Genomic DNA, 7,767 nt, shown 5'->3' with positions numbered 1-7,767 from the left:
CCCTTACACAGAGAAAGATTGAGCGTTAATCAGCGTGCTTGCTCAAGCTGGAAGGTGATTTCAGACTTAAGTCCAGATTCCCTCGAGAAGTTTTCCTTCAGCTTTAATCAGTCATTGGTGTCTAAGATAAACTTACTTACAAACTTAGAAAATTTCCAATTCCATTCCAGTTCTGGCATGTGCTTTGCCAGAACTGGAATCGAACCAGCGCTCTCACTTGAGAGGTTGGCGAGTTAACCCACTAGGCCACCACGACTCATCATACTATCACTCCCTTCTTATCCATGACACCACCTTTTCGATCTACCTCAGCCTCTTCATCCATTCTCATTCATACAACATGCGTTTCACAGCTTCTGATCACGATAAATGTTACCTCGCATTTTCTCTGTCACTGGCGCTACTTTCAGCAGTCTATACCTACTGTTTATCCAAGATATTCATTTCAAAATTCTGCTTTCCATTGAGAGAGATTGGTCTCAGAATATAATATCACTACATAAAACAAAGTCGCATTTTCTATCCCGACTTTACTATGTACATAGAGGAAATATTTTTATCCCGTGCGAAGCCGGAGCAGGTCGCTAGTAAATAATTAAATGTATAGAACCTACAATTAGAATTATATAGATAGGTTTCATAGAGCTGCTCAAATCGCTTGACCTTTGAGACCTTTGTTGGAAGTTGACTCGAAGGACCAAAATAGGAACATTTCTATTTTGATACAATATCTTGCAAGAAGGTAGTAAAGTTATAATGCTGGTTTTATTTTTATATGAAGTGTTATTATACTTACTTGTAATTAGATAGGTAAAAATACGGAGTTTCATTATGATGTTTACTTTTTACAAAGTACTGTACCTATAGAAGACGAATATTAATATTTCAAAGCATCCACTCTCGTTTACAAAAACATTGTTGAAAAAAATAGTGCAGGTGTCACCTGAGTACCTACCTAATTTCTAATTTTACAAGGATCGTCTCAAATATTATGAAATAATATGACACAGATTTCTTTCTTCCTGTAAAGAGTAAATTGCATAGTTAAAGTTCTACGATTACAATAGTAATCTACTCATTCACAAATAAAATAAATAAAAATAATCTGAATCTCCTGAACACGGCCTAAAAAAAGAACACTGCAAGTATATAAAAAAAGAACATTAAAAAATAAGCCACATCTAGAAAAAAACAATAGAAATTCAAATACATAGAGTAATAAAACAAAAGAACATCATCATCAGTAAAAAAAAAGTAATCTTGACGCAATCCTCTTAGATCTTCTTTCTTCTGAATCTTCATTCGACGTGCTGTATCACTAAATACTCATTGATAAGCACTGAAGCAGCAGGAGTAAGGACATACACTCCTGCGGCACTAGTACTTAGGAACAAGACTTAGTTTGTTTCTTTCTTCTTTGTGGCAATCTTCTTTCTTCTCTTTTCTCTTCTTTTTCAGGTATTACAATACAATACAATTTTTCAGGTATATAATACAATACAGTTTTTCAGGTATACAATACAATAAAAATTTTCAGGTATAGGTATATACAGAATATTTATTTGCGCGAGTCATGGTTTGATATAGGTGTTACTTTAATTATGATATTGTTCTGCATATTGTTTAGTAATAGAGACTAAGAAAAAACTGGTCTTTAGATACGTGATTAAAATAATACAAATTATTCAGGTACATACCTAACTAACCTATTTAAAAACAGGGCTATATAATATTTGATGGTTTTAGAAGAATATACAGTGTTAAAAAAAAGCCGTAAAGCTGAAAGAGGGTTCAGCCCAGTCCAGTTACAAACTGCAGGCCCAGTGTAAAAATTACCACAAAAAATGAAAACGCTTTTTGCATTGAATATACATCATCCATTCAGACAGGATTAACGCCTAATTTTGTAGCACCTTGTATAAACGAAAAGTTATCCTGGAAAAAGACAAATAATAAATGTTGTTTGAAAAAAAAAATACGAAAATAGTTAAAACAGTTATAAATTAAGCCTATTAACTACTATGGTAGGTTGCATACCTAGCCTGTTCTCTATGATTCATTCATGCCCGCAATGTGCTCATAATGTGAAGAACAATTTAAATTAAGATCTGGTAACTTGACGCTTCGCAAGTAGGCGTATGAGCACTAATTTCGTTTTATGTGTAGGTGTTATATTTCTAGGTTTTATGGCGTTAGGTACTTATAAGATGCTTTATTTTAATTGACTAAAGCTGGTGATTAAAAGTTGTGCGGTAATAAACCTTTAGGTGAATGTAGCTTGAATGGCGTAGGTATCTTCAATTTCAGAGAAGACAACCATTTAATCTGAATTTAAGGAAAATGCTGAGACACCTATTGGCAGCAGTACGAAACCTAAAACTATGTGTGAAACATTTTCATACCGCTTTAAGTCTTTATAAGGACATTGCTAGATCAACTAACAATACGATAGTTTACAACTAGTTTAATTCAATATTTTTATTGAACTTTAAAAAACGGCTTCTCTCTATGCAATTTTTATCAAAATGCAATATTTTGTTCAGCAGTTAAACATTAATTTCCATAGCTTTCCATAAAAACAATAAATGAAAGTTTTCAAAGTGAACACGATAAAAGATTTATTTTCGACCTAATCAGCAAAAAAAGAAAACTATCCATTCCACAGCAAAAAGGTTACATATCATTCTAAAGAACGGTTTATTTTAAATTTTCGAATAAAGAACGGCATGCGTACAGTCAGCCAGCTCCACTGAACATGTGTACTAAATAATTGTGATTCCAGACGGAGTTAATTGATCCTCAGTTCGTGCCAGTCGCGTCTGTATGCCAGTAATATGAAAGATAGCTTTGAATAAGACTCGCTGAAGTTCGTCTTGCAATTTCTGAGGGATTATGTAGATAGTAAGTGTGGTTAAACAAGGCATCAAAAAGGACACATTCAAAAGAAAAAAAAACTTAATTTTGCGTTTTTTTTTTTGGAGACCGCAAGTAATTTACACTGGGTTAGGTATTCAATCAACAATTAGGTACAGAAATCAGGTGTTGCTTATAGATTTTTTTTTAACTTAAATTAGGTACATGACATTAACGTACCAAATGACCACTCGCAACTCAAATAAACACTAACACTTCAAACTCGCGAACAGAAAGTAAAAAATAAAAATAATCAACTTTCAGAGCACATGCAGGGGTGCGATTCACTAAGGAAAAACATCTTTACAACCAAGAAATCATCGTTGTAACATCAGATGAACAGTCGGCGGTATTCATTAGTTAAAATTGCGCGATCCTAGCGCCTCAACGATGTTGACGGCGTGACATAGAACTAACATTTGGTGCCAAATGTATGAAAATCGGTATTCAGCAACACGAAACATCCTCGCCTGCAACGACAACCTCGCCTTCGCCCTCGATTTTATCTGTCAAACCGAAAAGCTTGTAAATTGTGGATGTTTTCTTGGATGAAGGCGATTAAAATGTAAGTAAAACAAGTTATTTAATAAAATGCAATGTGAAAATATGTTTTTATGATGTTTTGTCTATCTTACTTTAATTCCTGAAACGTTTACGTCTATTTTAATGTTTTAGATGGCAGTTCGCCTTTCCTGTATGATTTTTTTTGTTGGAAGAAACTAAACATCAAGATCATTAAATAAATAAGAAGTCAGGCCTCCGTGATACGTATTATGGATTTACTAACTTCTGATAGAAACTATATTAAGGTTGACTGAAGAACAGATAAGACAGTTGAAAGATTTCTCCTTTCCTAACTAAGGCGAATCGTTAAGGAGGAATTAGCAACCACACCAATATATTACACTTAATCAATATAATATAAATCATCTTACAGTACAGTGGATAGGTGCCTAAAACTTACTGTCCATCAACCTTATGTACCTGTATGTACTGTAAATTTTTTGGTTAGTGGGATTTATGTACCAAATAATGCTATGTGACATTGCAAGAACAATGTCTCACAGGCATCTGCCTCAGGACTCAACAATATACAGTAGATGCCATCAACCATCCAGATATTATTCATAAGTACGGTAGAAGCAATGTGACTCGGTTAACAAACAAGCGGACTCTAGCAGTGACTTGGACAGTGGACGTCATGCTAGAAGTTATTTAATAAACAATAATATGTGTGACACCTTCTAACAATACATATGTATTTTACCTGTGTATGTTAAATAGTAATATAAACATTTTTAACATTACACAATAGTGTGCAGGTATCGAGTAATTTTATAAAAATACTTAACTTTTCTGTAATCATTAATTAATAAAACAATATTTTAATTCAACATGTCTTTTATTATTTTTGTATTTTATAATGAACATGGATTTATTTATCTAAATTCAGATTCCAAAACATTCTCCTCGCATAATGGAATGTATTGTTAACTCAATTACACCGAGTTCTGACAAATTCTTCATGTTGCCTCGCAGCTGCTATAGAACTGGACTTCCTCTGAACTGCTCCCTTTTGTCCTTCTAGTGCTGCAACACAAGCAAAAATTATATGATAATAATATATAAAATAAATAAAACAACTATTTGCTTGGTGTGGTTTAACTTTCAGTTGCAATTTCAAATGCCTTTATGATTGAATTTGAAGGATAGAGTAAAATCATTGTATATGCCTGCTGTAAATACTGATTTAGTACCTAATACATACAAAACACAATGTAAAAGAGTACCTACTATACTTACCATGATTCAATGCAACAGTAAACACACACTATATCCAAACTAATATTATAAATGCAAAAGTAACTCTGTCTGTCTGTCTGTCTGTCTGTCTGTCCGTCTGTCTGTCTTTTCTTCACGCCTAAACTACTGAACCGATTTGTGTGAAATTTGGTACAGACATAGTTTGAAACTTGAGAAAGGACATAGGATAGTTTTTATTACAAAAAAAAATATTATTTTTATAATTAAAATTATTCCGGACATATAGCGCCATCTATTGGTCAAATCAAAAATCTGCTGGTAGTCACTATTCCACGCGAACGAAGTTGCGGGCAAAAGCTAGTAGGTTCATAAATGATTATTGATTACTAACCTTACACCACTGCTCCAATATTTTCATACACCCACTACGTCACTTGTTTTCGGATCGTGCCTGATGACTGCTCGCATTGCAGTACGATCATGGCCCATCATAATCAAACATGGTTTGCTTTCCAAAAAGCTTACTAGCTCTTCCAGCTGACTCAACGAAGGCAGTGCGTTGCGAGACACTAAAAGATAAATATTTTAGTTAATAGACGTAGTTCACAAAGACTGTATTGTATATTAAAATGTAAATGTTACGTACTGTGTACTTACCTTCGAAAGTTTTGGAACCAAACTAAAACACAGGACAAGTAGAATGCCGTTGGTCAGGGGTACAACTTTTTTTAAAGTCCACTTGACCGCTTAAAGCCATTTGGAGCTTTGAAATCTCGTATTTAGATAAATAAAGATATAATCCAGTTATGAGCAAAATGTTTGTTTTGATTTTGATTGAAAAGTTTTGAAATGACACAGACTATATATTATACTACATAACCTAGATTATAACAAATGTCAAAGATTTGAGTCATTATTTTCTATGTCGAAAATGATATGATTAATTAAATATTCGTTGCTTATCGAATAGAATGTGTTTTATACATACATATTATGCATTTACATTGATTTAAAATGTCGAAATAACGCCAAAAAACGTTAGTCGAGATTTTCTCGATTATACTTTAAATTGCTTTAGAAGAAATTTGGCAACACTGTAAACATCCTACCCGTCATCGTTGTTCGGCAGATCGTCGACGAGCTTTTGAGCTAAGCGAATACGGTTTTCATCAACGTTGTTTTTAAAAGCGATGTCTACGATGCGACATCTGTGAACTCGTCGTTGTTAGCATCGATGATGTGTTTGTTACAGAATCGCATAGCAGTTCTCAGCGCCGAGTAGCACATCTTCACTTTTATATTGCTCAATTGATCACATCCGCGCTCCAGATCTACGAATCTATTAGACCCGGCCATAGAGAACAAAATGATGCCGCGGCTGCAGGATTGTTCGAAAGATTTAACGCAGCCCTGGCACGTAGAGGGCTTAAGAAGGAACATGATGGGTTTTATTCAGTGAGAGTCTGACACTCTCTCACGCTGTTAGCCCACAGCGGGAGGGGTCATTTGATGATTAACCATGAAAAAATGCCTAAGAAAGTAGCGCGCCAAAATGCGGGTGATCAGACTAGGAACGTTACTGTCTCTGACCTTACACGCCTGCTCTGGACCCGACCATTATTGTAATACCAAAAATCGTTGACAGACGTCTCAAAGAACCCGAACGCCTTGTTAGTTCACTCGTGACTAATCGTTTGGTTTTGCCCACCGTACGAATTTGACCTTGAAGAAGGCGGCTGACCGACCTGCAATATGGTATCTCCACTCATCTTTCCTTACTCCTAAGACCTAACCCGCCTACGGCTACTCAGTTGAACGTTCAACTAGTGTTAATTCAACTAATCTGATCAATTGTTCGATGTGAGATTTAAACGGTGACACCCGCCCTAGGTTCGCTAATTGTTCTATCTGACCATTGATCAGAGAGACGTTATTATTTGTCAGTATTTTATTGAGATTTTTTTTCTGAAGTAAGTAGATTTGGTATTTTGTTTTCAATGTACATTTCTTTTTTGAGCCGGATTTGGAGTGTATTAGTTATTTATAATGAAAAAAAAGTTGTGGTTTCGATTTTTGACACCAGTTTTTTTTGTCATTCATTGTAATAATAAATAAATAATTATTAAATGGGTCATTGTACCATGTACATTATATATATGTATATTATGTCTATGAATTGCTAACGATTGTTTCGTCCAATATTTCTGACTAAATACTATTGTGCTAAGTAATGTTCGCGGGGGACTTGATAAACAAAAGGTTATCTTTTGCCCCAATAAGCTAGGTCTTGTCTTCTCCTTTAAAGTTCTAAACTTAATGTAGACTAAATTAATGTAAAATAAAGGATGATGGGCAATTTTGTATGAACCCTGGCCTGATAACCAATAAAGTTCTAATGTGAATTAGATTATTGCTTATACCCTACAGTTACTGAAATAAAACCGTTCATGTCAAGAATCGACCGGAAATAAGTACAGTCGGGCACAAAAGAGTTATACTTTTTGCACCATTTTTTTTTTGTTAAAATAATATCCATAGTAGTAAAATTCATTGCATGATGTATTTTCGTCAACTTATCACTTATTTAAATAAGCCTAGGGTAGATTATCAATTAAAATCGGTCTTAACTAGGCATAATTGTTTTAATAGCAAAACAAAACATAAAAACTTTTACTTCTACCACCGTATATTATTTCCATTATTGGAGATAGCATTTCCTCGTGTGATATGTCCTGACTAATATGGACAATAATATAATGCACTTAAACATCGCTCCCATACAAAATGAAGTGGTTCAAGTCCATAGGCTGTCCTATGCTATCAAGTGTCATATCTTCGTTCTCCGGTGGTTTACAAGGTTTTGGCCATAACAAAAAATGAAGCTTAGGGTATAAGCTATCATTTGATATGCGAATAGTTTTTATTGGATTTACCGGTTAGACTCACCAGAACGGCGGAATACGTACACCATACGTTGTAAATACTACCTGCTAAATAATCTTTTTTTTTTTCAATAAACTTGGAAAATATGGGCACAGATACCTTCTGTGACTCGTTCTGACAATTATTGACAATAATAATGCACTTAAA

General features: G+C 34.3%; 2 long non-coding RNA genes across 2 annotated transcripts; one reads left to right on the top strand and one right to left on the bottom strand.

Moving 5' to 3' along the window:
• The first annotated feature begins 3,190 nt into the window (after nt 1-3,190).
• Nucleotides 3,191-3,988, top strand: LOC135118375 (uncharacterized). Its single transcript, XR_010277541.1, has 2 exons — nt 3,191-3,478; nt 3,589-3,988. It is a non-coding gene; the product is annotated as an uncharacterized LOC135118375 (long non-coding RNA).
• A 340-nt stretch (nt 3,989-4,328) lies between these two features.
• On the bottom strand, nt 4,329-5,941 carry LOC135118356 (uncharacterized). The gene is made up of 3 exons (XR_010277534.1): nt 5,335-5,941; nt 5,069-5,246; nt 4,329-4,503 (listed from the first exon to the last, which is right to left on the bottom strand). It is a non-coding gene; the product is annotated as an uncharacterized LOC135118356 (long non-coding RNA).
• Between the last annotated feature and the right edge of the window lie 1,826 nt (nt 5,942-7,767).

The sequence above is a fragment of the Helicoverpa armigera genome, chromosome 21 (assembly GCF_030705265.1).
Source record: "Helicoverpa armigera isolate CAAS_96S chromosome 21, ASM3070526v1, whole genome shotgun sequence".
Lineage (NCBI taxonomy): Eukaryota > Metazoa > Arthropoda > Insecta > Lepidoptera > Noctuidae > Helicoverpa > Helicoverpa armigera.
The sequence above is the reverse complement of the archived record's forward strand: the minus strand, read 5'-3'. Positions and strand labels throughout refer to the sequence as shown.